General features: G+C 43.9%; 1 protein-coding gene across 5 annotated transcripts in view; it reads left to right on the top strand.

Annotated features, from left to right (window-relative positions):
• The window catches only part of CD226 (CD226 molecule), a 107,880-nt gene that overhangs the window by 51,936 nt on the left and 28,696 nt on the right, over positions 1 to 27,248 (top strand). The gene's annotated exons all lie outside the window — the stretch shown is intronic.

The following is a 27,248-nucleotide window of genomic DNA, read 5'->3' as shown; positions in this document are numbered from 1 at the left end:
CATTTGAAGGGAGAAAAGAAGTTGGTTATCATCAAATTCAGCAAGCACCTCAGGTTTTAAATTGGTGATAATAGGTGGAGGAAGACCGAACATGATCTCGTAGGGGATCAGTCCCATCTTATATGCGGAGTTCCTCACCCTATATAGGGCGACAGGGAGGAGAGTCGCCCAGTCCCCGCCAGTCTCCAGGGCTAATTTAGTTAAGGTCTCCTTTAATGTTCTGTTCATCCTCTCTACCTGTCCTGAGCTTTGGGGCCTATATGCACAATGTAATTTCCAATCTGCCCCAAGTACTAGTGCCACTCCCTGTGTTACCTTAGAGACGAATCCTGGGCCTTTGTCTTATCCAATTTTAACGGGAAAATCATACCTCGGTAAGATGTCTTCCAGCAGTTTCTTGGTCACGGTCTGTGCTGTTTCATGTTTTGTGGGAAATGCCTCTGTCCATCCTGAAAAAGTATCTACAAACACTAGTAAATACCTGTATCCGTATTTTCCAGGTTTTACCTTGGTGAAGTCCACTTCCCTGTAGGCTCCTGGGCGGTCCCCCCAGAGCAAGGTACCCGGGTTAGATCCATGGGCGGTGGCATTAGTTAACTGGCATGCATGGCAGCTTGACACAATCTGCTCGATTTTTGCTTGAGAGTCTTTAATAGCTATCTTTGCATGTCATATGAGGTCTTCCATCTTCCTTGTTCCCATATGAATACTCTGATGCATTTTGGATAGGACTCGCCATCCTAGTTCCTCTGGCAGGATGATGCTGGAGTCTGCTGCCCTCCACCAGCCACACAAGCACTGGGTCATAGGCAAGTGTTTGATCCAGTGTAAATCAGCATCAGTATAGTTGGGGGTGTCAGGCAGGGTCGGTGCCCCCGATCGGGTCTCTGTTTCCATGGTTACGGCTGCCCCCACGTATCTGATTCCTTCTCAGACGAAACTGCTGCTGTCCGTATACCAGGTGGCATCTGTGTTCTGCAGTGGCTGGTCCTGGAGATCTCTGATTCCATGCACCTGTCCCTGAGGTCAGCTTCTTGAGGTGCCTCCGTCTTTCCTGTGGGTTGTCCATGTCGCCAGCAGGATCTTGGCCAGGTTTCGGGTCTGCCGGTCACTTAGTTTGGTTTGCTGTTCTTCTGGACTTTTTTTTATTATTATAGACTCTTGTGCTACTATTACTAAGTCCTGCAAGCTCTTCTCTCCTAGTATCTCTACTCTTTGCAATTTCTTTTTAATGTCCGGAGCTGCCTCGTTAACAAAATCCATGATAATTGCGGCCTTTGTTTCCGGGGCTTCTGGGTTCAAAGGGGTGTACTGCCTAAAAGCCTCTATGACTGGACTCTGCTGGACTCTCATCCTTACCCCGTCTTACATCATACACCTTGGCCAGATTTGGGAGGCTTGCGTGGCCGCCTGGAGACCTGCCATTAGAGTCTGACGGTGGACCCAGAGTCTCTTCTTACCTTCAGCCGAGTTGTGCACTTTGGGGTAAAAAGGGTTTTAGCCAAGGAGGGGAATTCTCGATCATGTCCTGCCAGGCCAGGATGTTGGGCACCTGGTCAGGGTGGCCGTCCGGTTCATCCCTGAAGATCACGGCCTTAACCTGTAAGATAGTAGGTAGGTGGAAAGTTCCTTCTTGGGGCCATCCCACGTCAAAGGGTGGCCATTCTGATATGCAATAAATTTGAAATCTCCCTCTCCTTATGTAAACAGTTATGACAGTTAACAAAGACACAGTAACACAGACAAATGTGCAAACAGTTAACAAGGACATAGTAACACAGACAAACGTTCCAATGCGGCCACAGAGACAAAACAGAAAGTAACCCGAAGGGCTGGCAGCCGGCCCCCCTTACAGACGAGGACCCCTGTCCTCCTTACAGATGAGGACCCTGTCCTCCAGGTGGGGGCAAGGGACGTCTCCTCAAGACCCCTGGTCGACAGCCCGCCAGCACGTCCACCTAAGCCAATGCCGACCCAATACAGATTGGCATTCCTACAGGTAAAAGTACAGTTTAGAGCTCTCAGAAAATATGCGCGCAAAAGGTGGAAAAAGTTGAGTGCACTCACCACGCATGGGACCCTCTGGATGGGGTCCTGGGGGTCTCTTGGATCCTGGGCGAGCCCCCAAAAGTTGTGCCGAGATTGCGAATCCCAGAAACCACCAAGGAGCGGACACCAATGCAAACACACGAGAGTTTATTAACAAGCTCGAGCTTGGGTCCAAGTTTACCTGACACAGCAGAGCAGGGACTTGGACCCCGAGGTGGGTTTCAGCTTAGTTTTAAGGGCTCGTCTAGGGGACCTCCAGAAGTGGGGGAAGGATTTCTCAAGTTCTGTTTACATTCTGATATGGGGCTTTCAAGGGCATTGAGCTCTGTTCTCATTCTGATATGGGGCTTTCTGCCCCTGGCTTGGGCTCTGTTCTCATTCTAATATGGGGCTTTCTAGGACCTTAAGCATAAACTGTTTTCTTCCTGTAACTGAAGTAAGGTAAAGTTCACCTCTTATTCACAGGGGCCTGGGATGGCTGTTTGTGCTAACGCTGAACTTAAAGTGGAATGACCTTAATTTTCTCAGCCTCCACAGTCCCTTTGTGTATTCTTCTTCCAGCCAAACTGGGTTAAGTCTTAATTCCTTGAGCATCTTCCATAATCCTGAATTCAGTGTCTTTTCTTGTGCCTTTTCCTCCCTTAAATACCCTTTTCACTCCACATACTACTTAACCTTCATTCAAGGGGAGCTAAAGAAACCTTGCTGGGTTTTTAAAATGAGAAACAATGTCTTTTTTCCTGTCGCCCACATGTTGTTAGTGGCTACTTTTAATTAAACATATGTTGTTTTTCTTACATTTCACCTGGTGGTTACCATTTCAGTTTCTTCCTGACAATCCCTCCCGCCTCGCCTCCAGAACCTTCACTTGAAGGCAGGTCATATCCCATTACCCTCTCCATGATCTCAACAATACTCTGTATTTAGGAGACTCGGCTCAATAAAACAACCAAAGAATAGTGGTGAAGAGACGAAAGTGATATTTTCATAGAAAATCACCAGCATTAACTAATCAGTGCGTGGAAAGCTGCTAATTCCAGATACAATTAATGGAACAGAACAACGTCTTATGGAGTACCTTCTAGGACGTGTAAAGTACTTTCCTGAGTGGTAACAGATTTATAGCCCATCATATGTAAAACATTGCTTGAAGTATTTTTCAGTGTAGATTTATTTCTCTAGATAGCTTAATTATTTGTACTTAACTTTATTCTAAAAAATAAATGTATTGGGATTTTTTTTTCTCCTCCTAACTATACTCTTCCCATGGGGTATTCATTGAACTATACCTATCACTTTTCCTCTTATTTTGTAGCTTACTGAGATACCTTGGGAATTGATCCTCTTAGTTTGTTACTCCGTCACCCAGAATGGTGTCTAGTCATTTGCACGATTTTGTTGCGAATATCTATTAGCCCATTACTTGTGAATATATTGAATTTACTGAATCCATGTTCACGGAAGCATTATTCACAATAGCCCAAAGGTGGATACAACTCACGCTTGAGGAATGAATGGATAAACAAGATGTATGTGCACACACTGGAACAGTATCCAGCCTGCAAAAGTAAGGAAACTCTTACATTTTACAACATGGGTGAACCTTGAGGATATTATTCTAAAGTGAAATAAGCCAGTCAGAGAAGTACAAACACTGCACAGTTCCTTTTATATGAGGTACTGAGAGTCATCAAGGTCATTTTTCAAAAAAAAAAAAAAAAGTAGGGATCCTCAGGTGGCTCAGCAGTTTGGTGCCCGCCTTCAGCCCAGGGCGTGATCCTGGAGTCCCGGGATCAATTCCTGCATCGAGCTCCCTGCATGGAGCCTGCTTCTCCTTCTGCCTGTGTCTCTGCCTCTCTCTCTCTCTCTCTCTCTCTCTCTCTCTCTCTCTGTGTCTCTCATGAATGAATAAAATCTTAAAAAAAAAAAAAAAAGAGAAAGTAGAATAATAGTTGTTGGGGTGGGGGGAGAAATGGAGAATTACTTGAAGGGGATGGAGTTTCGGTTTTGCAAGATGATAAGAATTTGGAGACTTGTTGCACAATTATACGCACGGGCTCAATATTACCAAAGTGCACACTTGAATATGGTGAAGACGGTAAATATAACATTATGTATGTTTTGCCAAATTAAAGATTTTACATTTATATATATATATATAAAACAGTGAGTTTAGTAACAGGATTAATTCAAGAGAGATTTCACTGTAAACAGTTTTCTATTTAGAGAAATTCCTATTGATATATCTCCATGGCAGTAAGTATAGGGATGGATTTGTTGACAGAGAAGTTTGAGTCCTGGTTCTGTCCTTCTAAGCAGTCTTGTGCTGTGTGGAAAGTCCCTTCATCTTTTTGAGTTTCAGTTTACTCATATATGGAGTGGGAATAATAGTAAGCAACTTATGGGATGGCTTGAGACTAAATGAGGTAATGCACACAAGGGCCTATATGGGTTCCTAGCACATGGCAGGTACTCAGGACATAGTGGTTCCACTGAGTCCCCTTTTCACCTTCCCTAAGGAATTGGATATTCTCATTCAGTGTACACCTTTAGGAGTATTTCCATAAACACATATTAAGCAGTTACCATTTGCCTGGCCCCCAATTAGCAACTGATGGGTGAGGTGATGTAGCTCCTGCCCACATCTCTGTCACACACTAGTAGTGGAGAAAAGTAGATGGTATATCACTATATGAAAAATGCTCTGATGGGCATAACTGCCCAATGGGGGGCTATTGGAGCCCATAGGATGACCATTGTCATTCCTCATTGTTTGACTTGGGGAGGTGGGGGGTTGGAGGAGGACCCGGAGTTGGTCCCAGGGATAGGGTAGGTGTGTCCTCTGCAGCAGGAACAGCATGTGCAAAGGTCCAGAGTAAAGAGTGCATGGGGAGATCCAGAATGGGAGCCCATTTTCCTGACATGTAGGATACAACAGATAAAAGTGGGGAAAAAAAGGCAAGCAGGGGCCAAACTTGAACTAGTTTTTCTCCAGGGACTGAGACGATATTGGCAAATTTGTTAGGAGGGAAAGATCAGATTGATTGCTCAAGGAGAGGCTGGAGGGAGGGAGGCTGGCTTGGAGGCTATTTTGCTAATTAACAGAGGTGAACTGTCACTGGACTAGGAGAGGGCAGTGGGGAGAGGGAGCACGGGTTTGAGAAGGGAGGACTGACAAGATCTGGCAACTGATTGGGTGAGTGGGTAAGGGAGGAAAAATCAAGAATGACACTGGTTTCTGAAGAGTGGGGAGAACGAGGAGCCACTTTGGAGAAGGGAGTATGGCTTTGGGGTATCTGACTAGGAAGTGAAGAAAGGAATATTGAACATCTAAATAAGTTGTGTGCATTTGTTCTCCTTCACCACAAGATGCATCCACTCAGGAGACTCTGGGGGGTGAGTGAAGTGTTGCTTTTCTTTGCAGAGATGAGGCGGTAAGTACCCATCCTGCTTTACGCTTGGCTCTGCAGCAGGTGCTATGTCAGCGCACGCTCCCAGTTTTCTATCCAGGAGTTAGTCTCAGTGGCTCTAATTGCTTGACCACAACTAGGGGTTGCACAGTGTCGCAGCCTTTTGCAAACACCAGAGGCACATGTTGCAGAGCAGCTTCTGTACAGGTTCTCTGTGCTTGATGATGTCACTCTGTCCACCAAGCCTGGTTACGTACTCATCGTTTCTTTACAGTCACATTTTACCTATCTGTTCTAATAGAAACATTTGGAAATTCCCTCACAGTTTCATAAAGATAGAGCCAAATAAATCCTTAAGTGTCCTTGTCATTCCGTTTTTATTCTAACACTTTTGTTGTGTGTGCTGTTGTCAAATGCCATAAGTTTCTCTCTCACTTTCTCTCTTTGATGGTGTTAAAAACTTTTCAGCTATTTATTTTGGAGTCTTTTGCAAGGTGTTTTTCAAATACTCTTTTGGCCTAGTTACTTATTTGTACCTCTGGGCTTTCTCATTCTCCCCAGCTGAATGGTCCTTTGTTTTTTGGCAATACCTTCATCCTACTCTGGCCCTTTGACTTTGCCACTGTAGCCATGAGGGCTTTTATTTCAAGCACCTAGCTCTTTAGATCTGCAGCATATATTTTCCCTGGACTTTTCAAAAAGGTGTTTTTCAGATGGGGTTTCTTTTGGGACTTTTACCTTTTCAACTCTATCTTTTATTTTTTTTAACCAGAATATTTGCATTTCATTATCGTTTTCCATTTGTAATTAGGCAAGATTTCCAATGATTTTTTTTGACTTTGCCTTTCTAGTTAGAATCGCCTTTAGTCATTTTGAACATGAAAGGTGCCTCAGAGTACATAACATACATGTCTGTGCCATTCCATGATGCGATAATTTCAACGTATTTTTATTTCTTGTGGATTCAAAGAAACAGTTGCATGTGCAATCCAAATGTAGTAGGTCCACAGCTTTCTCAGAGAGTGAGGCAAGATTGAGTACAGACATATCTAAGGAGTCCACTGGTGTGATTTTTCATTCTGCTCTATTTTGCGTGATGTTTCCCTCTTAGCTTTATAGCATTTGCTAGAAGGTCTGCAGAACAACCCAAAAAGCTTGTGTCCACCTTGTAAAGATTTGAGGTGTCTATATCAGTTGTGTATTTAGACATGATTTCTGTGTATGCCATCCTTCATAAATGATAACATATCTATCCTCTAGCAACATTGTTTTTTTAGTCTGAAGGCACAATACTCCATTGATTTTTATTGATCAGTCTCTTTCCACCCCGACTCAGATGTGTCACTTATATCAAGCTTGTCACCTTCCTGCAAGTTTTCCATCAGTCTATTTAATTTCTTCGGCCTCCGGGGTTTGTGGAGGTAGCACTTACAGATTTGTATTGGTCAGTTCCCAGATAAGGAGTGTGATGGAGACTTCACTAACAGCACATTTTGAAAAGGGCCATAGCTGATAGGGCAAGGTGGACAAAACAGAGAGGCACTTTGAGCAGCTGCTGCAGAGAGGCTTGAGCCCTCATGTCGGGCGGGGTTCTAACCAGTCAGAACTGCAGTCCTCCTGGGCTTACCTGTCCTGTCTCCTCCAGCCTTATCTTCTGCAGCCAGACCCCCCTCTCCACTATGCAGCATCTTGCTCTCTCATTACCATTTCCTCTTCAGGGCCTCTATGTCTAATGCTTGCTCTCATCACTTTAAATCTGGGGGGCACAGAGAGGGTTCTGGGTGGCTCAGTGGTTGAGCATCTGCCTTTGGCTCAGGTTGTGATCCTGTGGTCCTGGGTCAAGTCCTACATCAGGCTCCCTGCAGGGCCCCTGCTTCTCCCTCTGCTTGTGTCTCTGCCTCTCTCTGTGTCTCTCATGAATAAAAAATAAAATCTTAAAAAAAAAAAAAAAAAACCTGTGTGGGGATGGATTGGGTGGGCTGTGAGGGACTCGGTTCCCAGGAGTTTGTCTTCAGCACTGCTTGTCCTCAAGCACTGCAGACCCCTCCTGGGTCTGTTTTCTGGCTTTCTGGGATTAGTTGGAGAGATGAGCGTCGGATTCTGTTAAGGTCCAGCATTTCTAAATCAGATCTTGGGCACTTTAACATGAATTGTTCCTTTTACCCTAGTCTGGGTTTAGTAAGGCCCTTCTTGGCACTGAGATTATTTCTCAGCCCTTGTTACATTTGTACTCTGTGTTGAAAAATAAAATGTATCCTCCTTACTGAGAACAGACTAACCATTTTTACAATAGTAGCTTTGCTGTATTTCCACTGCTCTTATAAAAACCTCTGGAAAAAAAAAAACAAAACTCTGAACATTTATTTTTCCAGCTTTGTATATACCTTAGTGCTCCAGTTGGTAAGTAATAACCGGTCATTTATTATGGGGGAATTTCTTACGTTTGGTATAATTGGTAGTAATGGGTAATAAAAACTGAGGATTCTCAGTACTCCCTTAGGTATAGTTATGCAAAGATAGAAATAGGATCTTGTTTTTAATCTCGCATGCACACGTACACACTGACACACACGCCACCCAAACCATATTAAAACAAAAAACCTGGAGAAAAGAAGTCTCTTGGGTAATGAGAGAATAATTGAGAATATCATGGAAGCGAATTATGCCAAATAGCACTGGATAAGGTTTGGAGTGTGTAAGCCATATGACATTTGTGTCTTTAACTTTGATTGACAGTTACTTAAGTTTATTGCTGAGCAGCCAAGTCATGTAAGGTCATAGTCAAAAGATGAGGGAAAGTGACGAAGGCTTCACAAGTCTCCCCACCAGGCACATGTTATATCTGATGAGCACATGGTGGCTCAGCCTGGAGGAGGGGCTGCTGGCTTGTTGATGACATGGGGTTGAGAAGGTAAAAGGATTGGTGTCCTCTTAAAAGATATAATGAGAAGCCACTCCTGTCCTGGAAATGCTCACAATCTAATGGCACAACAAGATGTGTTGACTCCTCACAGAGATGTCCAGCGAGGAGAATGACAAGGCGAAAACTAGCTTTGCGGCCAAGTCGAAGAAGGCTTCACAGACAGCCTGGCTTCACAGGCTACCATCACCTTCATGGAGGCCTTCAGGGTGCATATGAGTCTTAGGGATTCCAGCAGACAGAACAGCCTGCGTGAAGACATGGAGGAGTGGCCTTTAGCGGGGAACGCATGGACCTCAGGTGGCCTGGTGAGGATGGGGACTACAGGTCATGGGCAGACATGATGATGGGGTGATGAGGGCAGAGGGAGAAGTTGCAGCAGTGGTGTTGGCACAGGGCACTCTGGAGTGCCAGCTCTGGAGCTGGAGGGGTTGAAACTGTAGGTCTGTGAGCACAGAGGGTCATGACCGGATTTACAACTGGGAAAGATTGCTCTCCCCGAGGAGAGATGGACGTAAATTCCCATAGTCTTAGCCTGAAAAACAAATGCATTTGAAGACGGTGTTGACTGAGTGTATGTAGATGGAGGAAGCACAAGTGCACACGGCTGATTCACACTGTGCAAGCTGGATTACATTTTTATTTAAAGGGTTCCAGAATTAGTAGCTTGGAGTTGTTGACATAGCAGCAGTGAGGTGCTCTCTGGTGCATGGTGGGCCTTTGGTTCTTTGGTTCAAAAACTGAATCAAATTTCTGGGTTCAAATACTGACTCTACTTCCACTAGCTATGACCTTTGTTACCATAGCTTTAAAATGAGAACAGTGATAGTGTCTACAGTATAGGGTAGTTTTGAGATTCAGTGACATGTTCTCTGGAATGTGTTTGTCACATCTCATGTCAAACCCTAAGCACCTCATATGTATTAAATATTATCATTATTGATTGGCCAAAATAACCATATAAATAAGAATGTACTAAAGTTGTTTTCTTTTTTTTTTTTTAAATTTTTTTTTATTTATTTATTTATGGTAGTCACAGAGAGAGAGAGAGAGAGAGAGAGGCAGAGACACAGGCAGAGGGAGAAGCAGGCTCCATGCACCGGGAGCCCGACGTGGGATTCGATCCCGGGTCTCCAGGATCGCGCCCTGGGCCAAAGGCAGGCGCCTAACCGCTGCGCCACCCAGGGATCCCCTAAAGTTGTTTTCTTTTGAAGAATGATGAGTGGTTGGGCAGCCCGAGTGGCTCAGCGGTTTAGCACCTGCCTTCAGCCCAGGGTGTGATCCTGGAGACCCGGGATGGAGTCCCACGTCGGGCTCCCTGCATGGAGCCTGCTTCTCCCTTGACCTGTGTCTCTGCCTCTCTCTCTCTCTGTGTGTGTCTCTCATGAATATATAAATAAAATCTTAAAAAAAATGAGTGGTACTATACATATGTGTGTGTGTATGTATATGTGTGTATATATATATATATATATATATATATATATATATATACAGAAAGAGAGAGAGAGACATATACACAAAGAAATACAGAGGATATATCTTTCAAGAAAGTAAAAAAGGAGAACAGTGAAGATTTCTCAGATATGAAAATGAAAAAAGGAAACATTGGTGGTATGAGAAACGATCCTGTTGTAAACTGCCCACGGCTTTCTTTTATCTTGCATCCGAATGGACAACCAAAAGGTAACCAGGGGTCTATTTTCTATGAAAGAGCTCTGAGTTTCAAAACCCATGAAGTGGAAGTTCATAAATGTGAAGAACAAGGAGACCACTAGGTAGGCCACTTTTTATCAGAACCAGGGGAGGGAGACCAATGGGTTCACTTGTAGTGGCTTTCCAAAGGGAAGTGAAACCGTGAGGATCCCCTCTGTCCTGTCCAGTTCCCGTTACTGGCTTGAGTCTATGTGGAAGAACCAAGAACAAAAGGAGATGAAGGCGAGGGAGTGGTTCGTGTTCCTGAAGGAAACAAATTGACTCTTTTTTGAAAGAACTTAATTTTTTAAACCCTCAGGCAGTGTCTAGTACTATTCCGCAGACTACCTCTCCTATCACCAGTACTTCTGTATCAGTCATGGTAAACAATTCTTTTTGTTAGACTTAATAATCCTGCCCCGAATTGTTCAGTAAAATAAGATGAAAATATGCTTTGCTGAGTGCCATTAATTTCACACAGAGATAATAAGTTTTGTCTCTTCAGTGTTTATTCTTAAACCTTAGATAATCTTCTTGCTTTCCCTTCTTTCAAACAGTAGAGTCATTAGGTTTCTTTTGCTATCAGACATTGTTTGAAGGGTTTTACCAACCTTTCAGATGATCCTTTAAATATTGTGGTAAAAATGAAGTGTTTTGTCTTACATGATAAAATTCCCTGGCTCAAGGCTTCTTTCCCAATATTTTAGATATTCTTTGTAGCCACATAAGAGAGTCTATTTTTTTCTCCTATGTTTGAAAAATACTCCCCGACAGCTTTTCTGGAATGTTCGAACTTCTCAGGTTTCTCTGATATTCTTCCTCACCTTGAGCATAATAGAAGCAGAGGCCACAGATAGTTTTTGGTTTGGCCTTGAGAAACGAAGCAGCAAATCAGCTGAGATAACATCCAGTACTCATCTGAGGCAGTGGCTGAATCCTCTACAGCCAGAACAGCATTCACCTTTTAAAGTTGTAACCTTTTTCTACGTTTGACACTTCTCTCCCTTTTGCTCTTTCTCTCTGGTTTTGGATCCTCCAGCAGCTACGTGAATTCTCAAATGCTCCTTCATTTTCCCATATCCAGGCTTGGGGCAGACGCCCCATGCCCTCTTCCCTCCCCTGATGGCTTCCATGGCCCTGCAGAGCCAGCACCCAGGGCGCCTCACCCTCCTGCCCCCAACGCTCAATCTACAAAATGGAGTATGAGCATATGGGTCCACCGTCCAGGCCTTCCACTTTCCATCTGTACTTTCAGTGACTTCCCTGCTCCCATCCCACGTACTAGCTGGTTGTCTACCTCTGTGGCTTTGCTCCAAGTCCAGTTGAGACCTTGCTTCTCGCCTCGATGAGGGCCCTCATGCTGCATCCTGTCTCTTGGAGCTCACAGCACAAGTGTGTGTTGTAATGATCTGCTCCTCACGTGATGCCCTTGCGAGTTCATAAGCTCTGGGAGGAGAGGGTCATGTCTGTCTTATTTTCCACTGTGTCCCTAACATCTTTTTCGGTCCTTCTCATAGATTAGGTTCTGGTTAACTATTTTTATGCTGAATTAGTGATCAGAGCAAGTGACTTTTTTTGTAAGTTCCTTCAGGACCAGGATCACATTTATATCCCATAAATATTGCTTCATAGATCTTTTTACAATAGATTCTTGAGGGTTGATTTGCTTGATTCACTCACCTCAGTGTTTAAAACTATCTTGGAAAGTTGTTTAAGCATTATTGCTAATGAAAACAATGTAGTTTGGGAAAGAGATGGATACCACCTTAGTAAGCCACCTTAGTAAGAAAAAGAAAATGCCATTGTGGTATGACTGGGTGGTCAATGTCATATACTTTTCCCTAGGGCTAGAGTATGCTTAAAATCTACTTAAAATTGGTTTTGTTTTATAATCTTATATGATTTTATTTTTCTTTAAATACTTATTTATTAAGAAGACGGAGAGAGAATCCCAGACAGACTCTCCGCTGAACATGGGGCCCAACATGGGGCTCAGTCTCATGACCCTTAACCCAAGTCAAAGATCATGACCTGAGCCAAAACCGAGAGTCTGATACTCAACAACTGAGCCACCCAGGCACTCCGATCTTATATGATTTGATAAGTAACTATGTACTAAGTTAATCCTTTCATGAAATACACAGTGAGGTTTTTGGTTTTATTTGTGGTGCATTGTAAAAAACTCATAAATCACCGTTTTGATGGTATCTGTGGTTGCTTAAGCCACCAGTGATCTATTTACATGCATCACTTATGCCTAATTTAAGCCTGTGAGTAAATTATTTTTGCTGTTGAAGACAATTGAATCTATTGGCAGGCAAAAAAAAAAAAAAAAAAAAGATGCTATATTTTCCTGTTACTCTACACAATAAACTTCTGAAATGAAATAGTTTAAGTGTGATAAACCTCACCTGGATTGAAGCACATTAGGGTATATTAGTAATCACCACTACTGGCTCTGACACATCCTGTGATTAGACTCTGATGCCCAAATTTTATGGCTTTTTGTTTTGTTTTGCTTTTAAAAGGCAAACCCATAAATGTGATAAATGTAATTCCAAGATAATGGAGTTAGGAAGCCATTACTGAGGGCAATTTTAGAAGAAAATGGTGAGTGTAAAATGATGACTTTAAAATATTTAAAATTATGGGGGTGGAAATTAAATTGCAGACTTTGGAGAGAAGTGTGTACCGTGCAGGGGAAATGGAAGTCATCCCTAATTTAGAGAAAGAATTTACAGCCAGATAAAAAGCCAGAGAGAATGGCAAATGTGGAGTTTAAATATTTTAAAAGTAACCATTTCAATTAGTTTCTGCATTTAAAACACGGCATGTAGCAAGAGGACATACAAATTCATAAGTGGCATATTTATCTAAGCTCTTTCTGACCTTGCTTCAGTGTATTTGAGAACTAAGTATAATCTGAAAAAGAATTTTCTTTTTTCTATTTTATCTTTGCTTTCGGTGTTTACCTGCTCAATGCTGTTCTTAGATGAATTCTAGCAAATGGAGATCTACAGCACAATAGAAAGCACCCAGGGGGTCCTTGGTTAGCGACATTACCATTGGATTCATCTATTAGATTAAAATACATAACTTAGGCTCTGTGGCCATTTACTAAGATGTCTACTCATTTCTGTATATTTACACTTATTCTACTACTAAGAAATGAAAGCAAGTAGCAATGATTCTGAGCCCCATCAGATCCTGTGTTCTCTTTCATCGCAAGTACTTTGTAAATCTTGGACTATTTTGAAATCATATGCATAGATACAGAAAACCACCTACACAGACAATTTCAAAAAATAAATCTAATGCTGTGTCACTTAAAGATAGCAAGTAAGCAGTTTACAATAAGGTACTCTGCGTTTTTCATTCATACGTGTTCACACACTGTTCTGTGACAGGACAAAATGAAGTGTCCACCTCCATTTAGAGTCACCATGAAGCATAAGTTCACGTCCCCTGAAGACTCAGTCACTCAGAGTGGCACTGTCCACAATGATGCTGTATTCAGAATGAACAAGTCCTGGGAAAGTTCTAATACCTCAAAGTGAAAATTTTCCCCCACTTAAAAGGAACAGAAATAGAATTCCTTAAAAAAAAAAAAGTCAAGGTAAGCTAAAACAGTTCAGAAATATTTTGCGTACATTTTCTTATGCCAGTTTACTTTTGGGTGAGTCAGAAACTTCTTGAATTATTAATAGTAATTTCTGTGAAGGTAATTAGGTTTTGGCCCAGGACTCAGAACATTGTCTTAAATACAGTTGGTTCTCAATGGATGGCTATTTGTGTGTTAGTTTCTTCAGAGCGTGAACATTTCTGTTTTATTGAGAGTAACAGAATGACAGCTGAATACATCTGAAATGGTCTGGGTTGTCATTCTCAATTAGAAGAAGGGCCCAAAGTTGGGTCTGTCTCGCCCTTCTTTCCCGTTCCAATTTCTTTCAGTAGAAATGCTTTTCTAAAAGAGCAATATACTTGGACCTGGCACAGATACTGAAATCTGGAGTTGTTCAGTGAGAAAATTGGAGACTAAAAGAGCCATGTACAAGGAATTGCCAACCACAGGTTCGAATCAAAATTAGAGAAGAAATATTTTGCCCTGGGTCCCTGAACCCAAATATATTGATATAGGGTGTACATTATGAATTTCATTTCGTGCAGGGATAATGAACTTGAAATAAGCTCCTCTGGTCCTTCCTCTTATTGCCAATGGCATTAATACGAGGTAGTTGAGTAGAATCGAAGAAGAGCTCATCACATTCCTCAGGTTGGCCAGGGAATGCAGTTGCTCTGAAGGTTTTTTAGCAGGTTTCACCTGGCAGAGCAAGAGCCATAGAGCTGTTTTGCATATGTTGGGTGGAATATTGTTAAAGAAAGGTAGACCTTCAGAGCCAGAGGACTCTCACCTCTTGATCTATTTACAAACCAAACTCTTGGACAGCATTATAAATAAGGGACACTTTTGATTGTTTTTCTAAAATAATGCCAAGAAAATATAATCACAACTATACTGCTTTTCCAATTTTGGAAGTGTCTGTAATAATAGTGATATATTTTCCCCAACTCACTGCATTTCCAAAAAAACTTCCTTAAGAACAATAGGGATTCCTAGAGAAGGCATGGGATGCAATTTCTTCTTCCCACACTTTGGTAAGAGGCATCTTCTTTCTTCCCCTTCTATTCTACGTATAAACCTCCAGTGCTCTGACCCTGTCTGAGATTTTCTCCTCTTTCCCTTGAGCCAGTCCCTAGTTTGGTGACTTATAGGCTGAGCATATGACTAGGACACCTGAGCCCTCACAGCAGCTCCTCCGCCCCATGAGATCTGTGCTGGCAAAGGCACCAGGATCGTGTCCTTCTCAGCTGCTGTTGGCACTTATCCCATGCTTGGACGCTCATGGTCAATGACAGAAGTTGTCAATAAAGAGCTAGATACTGGTTTACCAGTTTTGCTCTAACGTGTTCTTCTTCTTCTTTTTTTTTTAATGTTTACACTGTAATGCATAAACATAAATTAATGAAATTTTCTGTTAATTGCTTCAGTTTTCCATTTTAGAAGAGAAAAGGTTTGTTTTCTAGTTGTGGCCAAGCCAGTCCTTTTCCTATTTTTTTTTAAAGATTTATTTATTTATTTATTTATTTATTTATTTATTTATTTATGATAGACATAGAGAGGCAGAGACACAGGAGGAGGGAGAAGCAGGCTCCATGCCGGGAGCCTGATGTGGGACTCGATCCCTGGACTCCAGGATCGCGCCCTGGGCCAAAGGCAGGGGCTAAACCGCTGAGCCACCCAGGGATCCCCCCTTTCCTATTTTGAGAAGTGAGAAATTTAAATAGCAAAATAATCCGAGACCTATGACGATAATAAATCCCTTAAGGATGTTTATCTCCACAATCAAGGACTGTTGTTTTAAAGCTCTGATGATCTATTCTCTAAAAACATTACAAGTTCCTTTTTATTTCTACAATATCTTTGATATTCTCCAGATCTCTCCTTCCTCCCCCATGGAGGATTTGGGTGGAGGGGCCAGTTCCCCCATCATAGGGTGCCGGCAGTGGGGCTTGGTCCAGAACAGGAAACAATGCCCTGGGGGCTGGTCTCCAGGGAAAGTCTCCTGGGTGAGGTCTAGACAATTTGCAGCTGCTGGGAGGAACAACTAAGGATGTGCAGTGGAGCTGTGTGTTTAGGTTGCTGACATCCACTGGGGCCTCAGTTTCCTTGCCAGAAGTGCATATCACTGCCCCAGGGCCCTGAGGTGCCACCATACAGGGACCCTGAGTGGTGGGGTGTTTGAGGCGTCATGAGTGGATTTGTTTAATAGGTGGCTTGTGGCCTGAAGCAGACTGCTTGCTGATGAGTGTGGGACGAGGGGCTTCCAGGACTCAGACAGCCAGGTGTTTCTCATCCCAGAGCTCTCCATGCCCCATAGAATTCCCAAGATCAGGGTAGTAGCAGCAGCAGCAGTAGTGCCTGGGGCCTGAATCAGCTGTCGTTCTCTGAGTGGACCTAAGGTACTCATTGGATCCCAGCTCATCCTCTCCCTGCCCCTCCATCAGGCTGCACCCGTACTCCCCACACACTGGAAGCCACCCAGCGCACCCTGTGGGCACAACTGCACCCTGCCGTTTTCCTGGTAAACCTCACACTCTACACCTACACACACACACACACTCACGCACACACATGCATACAAAAGTTGCTTTGGAAAGGTCATGGGGTAAAGGCAGGGAAGACTTAGGGCTAACAGACCCAAGTAAAATGTTGCCGGTGACGCTGGACCAGTCAGGATGGCACATCTCCAGTGGCAACATGTGCTACCACCTAGTTACTAGTGCCAGGGTTCTCTGCCCATCAGAGGGCAGTGTCACTTAGGTCTAGGATGTCTTTTTTTTTTTTTTTTTTAAGATTTTATTTACTGATTCATGAGAGACAGAGACGGGCAGAGACATAGGCAGGGGGAGAAGCAGGCTTCCTGTGGGGAGCCAGATGCAGGACTTGATCCCAGGACACCAAGATCATGACCTGAGCCAAAGATAGACACTCAACCACTGAGCCACTCAGGTGCCCCCAGGTCTAGGGAAACCAGTGAATTTAACTTTAAAAATTACAGTTTTCTAGGAATGGTCTGTAGACATGTTCTCTTAGATGCAGCACACATTGAATGCTGAATAAATACACTGTTGTCTCCTTCCACTGCCATACCTATTTCATTTACTGATACATCCAAAATATCCTTTTAAATCCCAATGAATGGACACAAGAATACTTGTTTCCCTCATTCTACCGGTTCTTTGTGTCTATTTTCTGGACTACTCGCTGTTCCTGCCGACCCCACAGTTATAGCCAAGCCTGTCAACAGCCACATGCGCACGCTGGCTTTTCAATACTGTTCTATTTTTCACCCTAACGTCATTATAGTTTGAACTAGATAATTTCAACCTCTCCTACCTTAGAGGGTTGTGAGAAATATTGTTGATCCTGCTATGGTTTGAAAAGCACCTAGAGCTTTTCAGAGAGAAGGTATTAAAGCCATAAATACTGCAGTGCTGGCTGGTGCTCAGGGGATCTGCCAAGAGGTACAGCTCCTGTGGGTGTGTGAAGCTGGCAAACTTGGGAATGAAGACCCAAACTCATTGGACCTGGACTGGAAAATATTACTTTAGGCTCTTGGGATCATCCACTGAATTTATAACATGGTGTCATCTTCAGAGATGGCTTCTCATCCATTTACTCTACAATATTTATTGAGCAACTTAAGGCACCTGGCATTGCGCTGAGGTCCGATATATTGAAGACATGCCACCTTGAAGGCATCGAGAGTTTCCCAGGGTGGGGAGAAATGACAACAAATAAGAGACCACACAATAGAAAGTATAGAAGTCAAACAGAAGAGGGAGTGATTAGCCCATCTTAAGGTGAGTAAGAAAATACTTCCCCCAAGGAGGTGGTGTCACAGTTGAGTTTTATGGGATACGTAGTGATTTTCCTGGACTGGGATGGATGGAGTATATGAGGCCATCCAGAAGAAGGCATGGCCGATGCATGATCATACGTGTGAGTGCTGTTCTTGGGGACAGCAGAGTTTATGGTAGATTCTAGTAGGAGATGAGACTGGAGACAGAGACAGGGGTAAAACCATGAAGGATTTTATAGCAGCAATGAGAAATCTATGAACCTTTTAAAGCAGAGATGTGATAGGATCAGATTTGAATTGTGGCCACGTAATTTTGGGTGCAGGGTGAATTGGCAGGAAAAAGAGCTAGAATTAGGGAGTTCACTTATGTATTTCAATGGTCCTGTTGAAGAAACATGGGGAAATTGAAAGGAATAGACTCTTATATCTGCATCCTATCTGGTTTCAAAGTTATTTTGCTGTGCGGCGTTCTCTGCCACCATGCTTAACCCCCTACAGATGAAACAAATGAATTTAGCAAATATTTATTGATCATCAAATATGTGCAAGATATAATACAAGGTGTTCCTAGAGATCAAAACAAAGACAATTCACAACATGCTACAATTACCTTGAGAACTCTTGGAACATGGTAGAGTAACAAGCAATAAATGAATATTTTAAAAATTATTTCTGCCTCCAAGGAGCTTGGCATCATCGAGAGAAGCAAGGTAGAAAGCACAGCGGTTCATATCTTGCGAGTGTAGCGATTTGTTATGCACAATTAGACATATGAAAAGAGTAAGAGCTGTAGGACTCCGTGGCCTTGGGCTGCTGTGGGCAGATACTGTGGGACGAGGCAGGCAGGCTGGGCCTTGAAAGAACGAGCTAATAAGAGAGAGCCCCTGTTAGCAAAGAATTATTTCTGGAGGCCTCCTGCGGGCGCTCTGGTGTAAATTCAAATTCTGGGTTCCAAGTAACATTGGTCAGGTTCCAGAACTGGGTCTGCCTTTGGCTGGTGTGTCTCAGGGGTCCCAGAGAGGAGGATAAAGGTGAAAGGGCCGTGTTAGGAAGTGTTCCCTGGGAAATCCGTGAGGGTGGCCAGGACTGAACAGGAAGGAGGCAGCGCAACATCCAGGGAGGTTACCTGGAGCTCACCTGGGCTGAGGCACCTGAGGACCCCGCCCCTGTCAGTCACCAGGCAAGGGTCCCTCTGGGTGTGTGGATCCCAGGAAAAGCAGGTTCCAGGCTCCCCGAGCATAGCAGCAAGTGCTGGCTGTTCGGGAGAAAGCACAGGGTGGGTGTGCCCCCGAAGCAGAGGGACCCCAGGGGGCGCACATGGAGTCCTGAAAGGCTTTGCTCTGCACCCATGCCAAGTGCCACCCCTTTTCACCTTCACGGAGTTCCCTGCATGAGGGGGCTGTTTGCAACTTGGTGCTCAGGGGGACCCAAGCAGAGGATCTGGTCTTCGGGTCTCCCCACTCTTGCCTTCATCCCTTGCAGGGAACACAAATGTTGCCTGAAAGTCTCAGCCCTCAAGATATCCTTTCTTAACCATAGTCAGTACAGTGTAAGATATTGTATCAAAATAGGGCTCCTATTCGGATTTCCAAAAGAGAACTGTAGGAAGGAATTCTGAGCTCGCTGTCTTTGAATGCTGTCGTCCTCACCGAGGAGAGATTTCTGTGGTGCCGAGATGCGAGGGCTGCACCTTCCCCTTCCCTCTTGGAGAATGCCTTCCGTTTCTGAGCTCACCTCTTTGCCTGTGGCATAGACAGACATTGCTTTTCAGTTGTGCAGAGTAAATTTAATTGGGTAGGAATCACAGCGGCAAAAACTGCGAGCCCCAGCCTTCCGTGCAGTGGGTTTAAGGACTTGCTTTTGGAGTGTGGTTCATTTTATGACACCTTCTCTTTCTATGGACGTTGAAGTAGGTGTGTCCCTCCTGTGTGTGCTTCTGGAACGTGTGTGTGATGCGTGCTGGGGATTTCCCCCATTTCTAGCATTTTTAGCATTACATCGAGTTGCTTCTTAGTCATTTTTCATATGTCACGCATCGGAAATTCTACTTACTTGTTCTCCACGAAACTCACTGGAACCGTAAATGAAAACAGGGACACAGGCGGGAAACGTAGAAGGAAGGAGCTTGAATGAGGAAGAGGTGCTGTGAGGGCGTGAAGCTCATTTAGCCAATCGAGTGTCTTGTGTTTGGTGCCCTCAGCAGATTTTCTTTGGGCAAATAGCTGTATTTGGTGGAGACCCTTTGACTGACCTTGCACAGCCAGTCAGCCAACAGCAAGCCAGGGTCACCCCCTTTCCATCCCAGGGTTTCTGTAGGCACAATGACCCAGCTATGTGTCTCTCCATGAGCTCACACCTGTGCTTTCTTTTGTCTTCACATCAATACAGTTTTTATTGAAGGAGTGAACGCATGAGTGAGCGAATGAATGAATGGACGGATGAATGAATAGTGAAAGAGCTAACGTTATGTCATGTCCTGTTTGTGTTCTGTCTTCCTGTCAAGTCTCCCCACTGCCCACCCTGCCCTTGCAGATGCCCCCCCAGCTTCTGCACCCTGAGCTCCCCAGGATGCGGGGTGGCCTGGGCCGCACCAGGCTGTGGTCTCAGCTTCCTTTTCCCGAGGCCTGTGTGTCCCTGGCCCCTGGCCTATGGGAAACTACTTTCTTCCCTTTCACTTGGAAAGCAATCTAATGGACGATTTCACACTACAGTGTTGGCGTCTGCTGGGGGCTGAGGTGGTTATGTGCATTTTAACGAGGTCGAGTGAAGACATTGATTTCTCATTATAGGATTTAAGGCATTATAAAGTAAAACATTTAGGAACAGGGGCTTCCTGGGACCTGCCAGTTGCAGATGGGAAGGAAAACTATGCTGTGCAGGGCCTGACGGGCTGGGGCTGGGATGGAACCTGGGCCTGGGGCAACTCCCTGAGCTTCCCCCCTCACGGGGACTCCCTCCTCGGCCACTCTCCAGCCGTGTGACTTGTCTCGGGGTTGTTGGCAGTGGGGACTAAACGACAGAGCACATGTGATGCCTTTAGTGCTGGCACGCAGTAGAGGCCCATTTGACGTGTATTATTACTTTGCCTTTAAAATATGTGGAAAATGTTGAAAGTAACCGAAACAAAATGCTTACTGTAGTCTGCAGTGACAAGCCACTGACACCATCTATCCTCTAGCAGGAGGCGATTAGGGTTCATGTTAAGCGTTTGATTCCTTTTCCTTAAAACTCCAGGCAGAAAGCTTGCGTTAAATTTCCACGTCAGTGGGGCCACTGGCTAACCTTTTAGCAAAAAACACGCCAATGCTCCTAGGCTATGTTGTCTCATCTTTCAGTTTTACAAGACCTCAGAACTATACTATTTAAAATTCATATGTCCCGTGAGTCATTTATTTTTCTGGTTGGGAGGAACTACAGAGATGCTCAAAAGTCAGACTTTTTCACATACTTTCAATGAAGCCCATGGTAGCAACTTTAAAAACAAAACAAAACAAAACAGAGCACAAGTCTCATTGTCCTCATTGTATGGTGACACAGAGATTGAAATGTGCTTTTTACCAATTAAAACCTGTGAGCAAAATTTGTATATGAGGATCCAGGGTGGTCCTTCAGACAGCCTTTCCCAAGCTTTGGGATCTGGGGGGCTCTGGCCACAGTGGTTCCTTGAATCACAAGGTGGGGATCTGAACCACCAGTGTGTCGGGGCCCAAGCTGTGTTCTTCATGTTCTCTGGTGCTCAGATGGGGCATCGCAGCTGCGTCGTGCCACAAACCTTCCCCTTACGCGGATCTTCGGGACTGAGTCTCTGATTTGCCATCCAGGATGTGTTCGCCTGATTCTAGTTACTCTTTTGGTTGAGACAAGTGGCCTTGCTTGGCCTGCAGCCACGACAGGTTTGTCAGGTTGTGTTTTTATCTCTGAACACAGCTCTCATTCTTCCCACTTTATCTGTGCTTTTCAGTCAAGCAATCTTTGAGCTTATTTTTTTATCTTGTTTGGCTCCTTTACCTTTTATCTTCACTTTACATGAAGGACAGGAAATGACAGTCATGGGGAGGGAGCTGGTGAAGACCGCTGATTTCCCTAACTGGGTGGCTGGCCCTGCTGCTTCTGGTAGGTTCTGGTAAGATCCAGACTGTACGAGAAATGAAAGCCCAATGAAGTCTTCACCCCACCTCCTCCCATCCCTGTGGTGGTGTGGTGTGTGAGGGCTGTCTCGACAAGATACCATAGCCTTGGAGGGGGAGGTATTGTCTCCTTGTCGTCTCTCCTCTGGAGCTGGACATCTCAGACTGGGTGTCCACTAGGGTCAGCACCAGGCCTCTCTCCTCACTTCTGGTAGTTTCTGGCAACCTTTGGCATTCCTTGGTTTGTGGACACTTTACTGTGGCCTCCGCCTTCACCTTCACAGGACATTCTCCCTGGATGTATGCCTGTGTCCCCTCATCATGGTCATGTTGGATTCGGGATGGCCCCACCCCCACTGTGACCTCATCCTCACTAATGACCTCTGCCATGACCCTCCGTCCACATAAGATCACATGCTGAGGCACTAGGCATTAGGAATTCTGGGGGGGAGGGGATACAATTCAACCCATGACCACCCCCTGCCCCAAGCATCATCTGGGAACATTCCAGCTGTTGGGAGAAATGCCAACCCCACCTCTTAAATTGCCTTCTGCATTTGAAATGATGGCAGCACAGGGTTTTACAGGGTGGCCAGGGGTGTGTGGTATACAGCTTGCAGGACCACTGCCCTGTTCTCAGGCTAATGGCTACTGTTTGCTCCAGTTTTTGTTCTTTTTTCTTTTTTCTTTTTTTTTTTTATTTTAAAATTTATTTGAGAGAGAGAGAGAGCAAGTGCACCAGCAGGGGGAGAGGCAGAGGGAGAAGGAGAAAAAGAAGGAGAAGCAGGCAAGCAGGCTCCCCACTACATTTCTTTATTTTTAAAAATTGAAGTATTCACTATTCAGGTGAAATATACCCTGACATTAGTTTCAGGTGTACCACATAATGACTTGATATGTATATTGGGAAATGATGACCCTCTATAAGTCTAGTTAACAACTGTCTCCATACATCGTCATGAAATTTTATATTTTCTTTGGTGAGCACTTCGAGGGTGTGTAATCTCTTAGCAAGTGCTTATTTTTGAAATCTTTATCTCAGGTGACTTTGATTATTTCCTTAGTCATTACACAGTCAACATTTTATTTTGCATTTAAATGGGATGCTTTATATTTGAGAATTTTTAGAAAAGCTCTCTATCGAGCACGTACATAGTCTAGGCACAGTTGGGAATATGCAAAGCTACTACTATTATCGCTTCTAATTAGCTGGAGTAATAGTAGTGCTCCTGCAGATAGCTTAGGGCAGTGCTGGCTGTTTAATTTTTAGCCTATTTTAAACATAGGAGCAAGTTATTGTCTTGTGCTTTGGAAACCCTGGGGAGAGGCCCAACTACACAGGGCCTGTGCATTTGGCCATCACATAAGAGATGGTTGAAAATTGCAAGGAGCGGGGATGACCCAGGGATGGCAAGTGGAGGGGGACGGGCATCAGAACCCTGGCGGAAACAACAACATTTTAAAAGACCAGCAGAGGGAAAAGGGCCACTGAGGAAGACTGGGGAGGAAGGTCAGAAAGGAGGGAGGATGAGCAGAGGCATGCAAGGCCAGGAAGTTCCCAGGAGGGCAGAGCATCCAGGACTCAAGGTCAAAAACGTGCATGACTTGCAGTGCTGGAGAATGGGAGGACTGGTTCCTCAGTGGATTGAAGCACACATGAGAAATGAGGCAGCGTCGGGAGCAGTGGGATTCCTTCCAGAATTCTGAATGAATACAGAAGAAGAGAAAAGGAACAGCACCACAGAGTCCAAAACTGGTTTTCAGGGGTGAGAGAGATTCCACATGGAGCCGAGGAGTTTTGTGTCTTCCATACTCTCAGGGACTGCTCCCAGAGTGTCCCTCGGCATGTTTCTCTGCTCTTTGTAGTTCTGTAAATTGGTAGTTAGATTTAGAGGCTTGAGCAGGGTCAGACTGGGTTGGGTTATTTGGGGAAGGCTACTATTTTCAAAGTGGTATCGTAGAGACATGAATTTTTTTGTGTGTGAATTTGCAGACATTGATGATCATTGCCTGGAACGATGAACTCATCTGGGCATTACGCATAATATTTCAAACACATTTCTCAGTATGAGAGATTTTATGGAGGTGAATATCCCCCTCCCCCAACTCAGTGGGTACACACCACATATTGACTGCAACGTGAAACTACAAATCAATTTTTTTATTCAAAAATTCTTTCTTGACATCTCTAGTATATGCCAAGCACTATATAGAATGATGTATAAAGGTCTGTACAAAGGTCTGGGCCTATGAAGCTTCTAGTAAATGGACTCAGGGTTTTGGAAGTTGCTGAGCGATATTGCAGAGCTGCTCATACTGCATGCAGAGCCACTGTCTGGTGAGGATGGTGAAGGAGGACGGACTAGCAGCTGGAGATGTGATGGTGGCCTGGGGCATATGGCATGATGCACAAGTGTCCCAGGAATGTGTGGGGTACCTTGGCATTGAGTGGTGCTTGGAAGCACTGAGATAATTTTTAAAAACCATCTCTTATTGTGTCAGAAAACTCCTATACAAAGTATAGATAATTTCATTGTATTATCCTGTAATAAAGCCATGTAAAAATGTGCAAATTTATCAGAACAAAATCCTGCATGCAGATAGCACCCAGTGTTGGTGAGGATGTGAAGTAATAGGAAGTCTCTTTCATTGCTGGTGGGCATGTAAAATGCTGTGGCTTGCCAGTTTCTTACACAATTAAATATACTCTTGCCCCACAATGCAGCAATCATACTTCTTGATCTATGCCCAAAGGAACTAAGAACTCTTGTCCACACAAAATCTTGCATGTGGCTTGTTCATAATTGCCAACACTTGGAAGCAACTAGCACATCCTTCAGTAGGTGAATGGGTAAATAAACTCTGGTCTGTTCAGACAATGGAATGTTATTCGACACTAAAAAGGTATGAGCTACCAGATGGGGAAAACACATGGGGGAAACTTAAGTGCTCGTTACCGTGTGAAAGAAGCCATTCTGAAAAGGCTACATACCATATGATTCCAATGGTATGACATTCTGGGAAAGGCGCAAGTATGGAGGCAGTGAGAAGATCAGTGGTTGCCAAGGGTTGAGGGGAGGGAGGGATGAATAGGAGGACCACGGAGGATTTTTAGGGCAGCATGTGACACAACGGTGGATATGTGTCCTTACATATTTGTCCACACTCTTAGAATGTACATGGAAAGTGGACTCTAATGTAAACTATGGGCTTTGGGTGATTGCAATGTGACAATATAGGTCCTACTTGGTAAAAAAAGATATCGTGTGATGGAGGATGTTGATAGCGAGGAGGGTCTGTGTAGGAGGCAGGAGGAAATATGTGGGAAATCTCTGTACCTTCCTCTCAATTTTGTTGTCAACCAAGATTACTCTAAAAAATAGTCTTTTAAACAAAACGCAACACAGTCTACTCTATGTTTATGCTGAGAATTAATATATCACTAAATAGAAACACAAACTTCACTGGTGCTTATTATTTTCATTTCTATTTTTAGGGTTCTCATCAAACTTTTTCTTCCCTATCGACCACAGCACTTTGATCCCTATTTATGAAGATGCACTTTCCAACTCTAAGGACTCCAAGGGTCCTGTCATGTGTGGGGTTTTCAGGTGGATGTTTTCAGGGTCATTTCCTGTCGCCTTACATGTGCCAGGTGACATGAGCAAGCAGCAAGCAACGCACGAAGCCAGGCAGGCTCTGTAGAACTCCTCTGGGTCTCGGTTTTTATCTGATGCCAAGCAGCTCATCTGTTCACCTGGAAAGGTTAACTGGGGACTGCTCTGGGCCTCAGAACCACCTGCCTCTGAGGGGGGGGGGTGCCTGCTTCGTTCAGTCCAGTCCAATGTCTACTGACGGGTGGGTCTGGGTCCTTACCTAGAGGCTGGCTGTGCAAACTCCCCAGCTGGCTCGGGGGCCTCCCCCCGAGGCCCAGAGACCTGGCTGGTCAGCGCTGGAGACTGCCTTCATTGCTTTGTGGGCTAATGCAGACGTTCCTAAGAGAGGCCGTTCCTGTGCAGTTAAGTCAACATTACACGGGGTCACTTCCTGAGAACAGGTGTTGGTGACATGGGCAGATAAAGCTCCTGAGGTGGGTGGAGGGTTGCATCACAGAGGAAGAAAACAAAACAGCAGGTGTGTCAGGCTGAAGATAAACATCGGAACCGTTCAGGGCTGGCCAGCCGCCCTGTGATTTCTGATAGTCCAGCACATCTTACACAAACATTTGTTTTGTTTTTGTTTTTGTCTTTTTCCTTTATTTTATTTCCTTCTATTTTCCCAGCATGATGTACTTGTATCTGATTTAGCCTTTCATTTATATTCTCTCATTTCTTTCTCTTGTATCTTCCCTTCCCTATCTTAATTTTAATTTCTTATTTTTTTGTAAACTTTTATTGTCTTATTTTTTCCATTTCTTAAGAATTTTCCCCTTAAAAAAATAATTTTCCCCTTTTTCTTTTCCCCTCCCTCTCCCTGTTCTTCTTTGGGCTTTTTTTTTTTTTTTTTAAAGATTTTATTTATTTGAGAGAGTGAGCACAGAGCACAGGAGTAGGGGGAGGGACAGAGGGAGAAGCATACTCCCTGCTGAGCAGGGAGCCTGATGCGGGGCTCCATCCTAGGACCCCGAGATCATGACCTGAGCGGATGGCAGCTGCTTAATTCACTGAGCCACCCAGGCGCACCATTGGCTTTTTTTTTTTAAGAGGTAAAATGCTTCCTGTGTGCTTGTTAAGTGGGTAAAGTGTTAACTTCGATAATAGTAGTATGATTACAAGTTGAAAAACCAGAGTGCTGTGGTTTTTTTCTCTTTTCAACAACATTTTGACACATGAAATCACTTGTCAAAGAAAAGAAGCTAGTTTTTGGTGAAGATGAAACTATTATAGACTTAGTTTTCCAGATTAATATAGACAGCAAACCTGACTGTGTTTGTTCTTCTTTCAAGTGTGGTTTCTCCTCTCTTCTCCTGTCCCCTCTACTCTTGTTTTTTCGTTTTTAATTTGAAGTCAGGAAAATGGCCCAGAACGATGTGGTGCTTATTTACAGTGTGCTCTGTGCTGGGTATTTCAGCTATGGTGGTAGGAAGTTGGGAGGATATTGAACGACTTTCTTGGTACCTCGGGATTTAAATCTCATGTGAACCCCTACTCTATGTATGCATAAGACAACCTGTATATCTGGAAAATAAGTTTATGTATGCATTTATTCAAATGAAAATGATTTGATATCTCTTCAATAATCATTAAAATTTTAGCATGATCACAATCTGGATACAATCTTTGAGTCATCAGCCCAATATTACTAAAGAATAGTCTTGTGAAAAAAAAAAAAAGAATAGTCTTGTGAAATTAAGCCTCTTGATAAGATCATTACCAAGAAAAGTACCAGGAGTTTTGATTACATTTCTTGTTATATGGTTAACCATGTCAAAAAACCTCAAGGAAATATGTGTGAACAAGTATATCGTCTTTTCTATTTATTCATTAGCCTTTTCCAAAGGTCCTTTCCTTACAAAAACGTGTCATAAAGGTGGCATTTACAGTTGACGCAACTATGTTAAATAGGATCACCAATACTTTTGATAGAACTTTATGGGTAGCTTCCACCTTTGCACCCCAAAATT

This window comes from Vulpes vulpes, chromosome 5, assembly GCF_048418805.1.
Source record: "Vulpes vulpes isolate BD-2025 chromosome 5, VulVul3, whole genome shotgun sequence".
Lineage (NCBI taxonomy): Eukaryota > Metazoa > Chordata > Mammalia > Carnivora > Canidae > Vulpes > Vulpes vulpes.
Note: the sequence above shows the minus strand (reverse complement) of the source record. Positions and strands in the feature narration are given on the sequence as shown.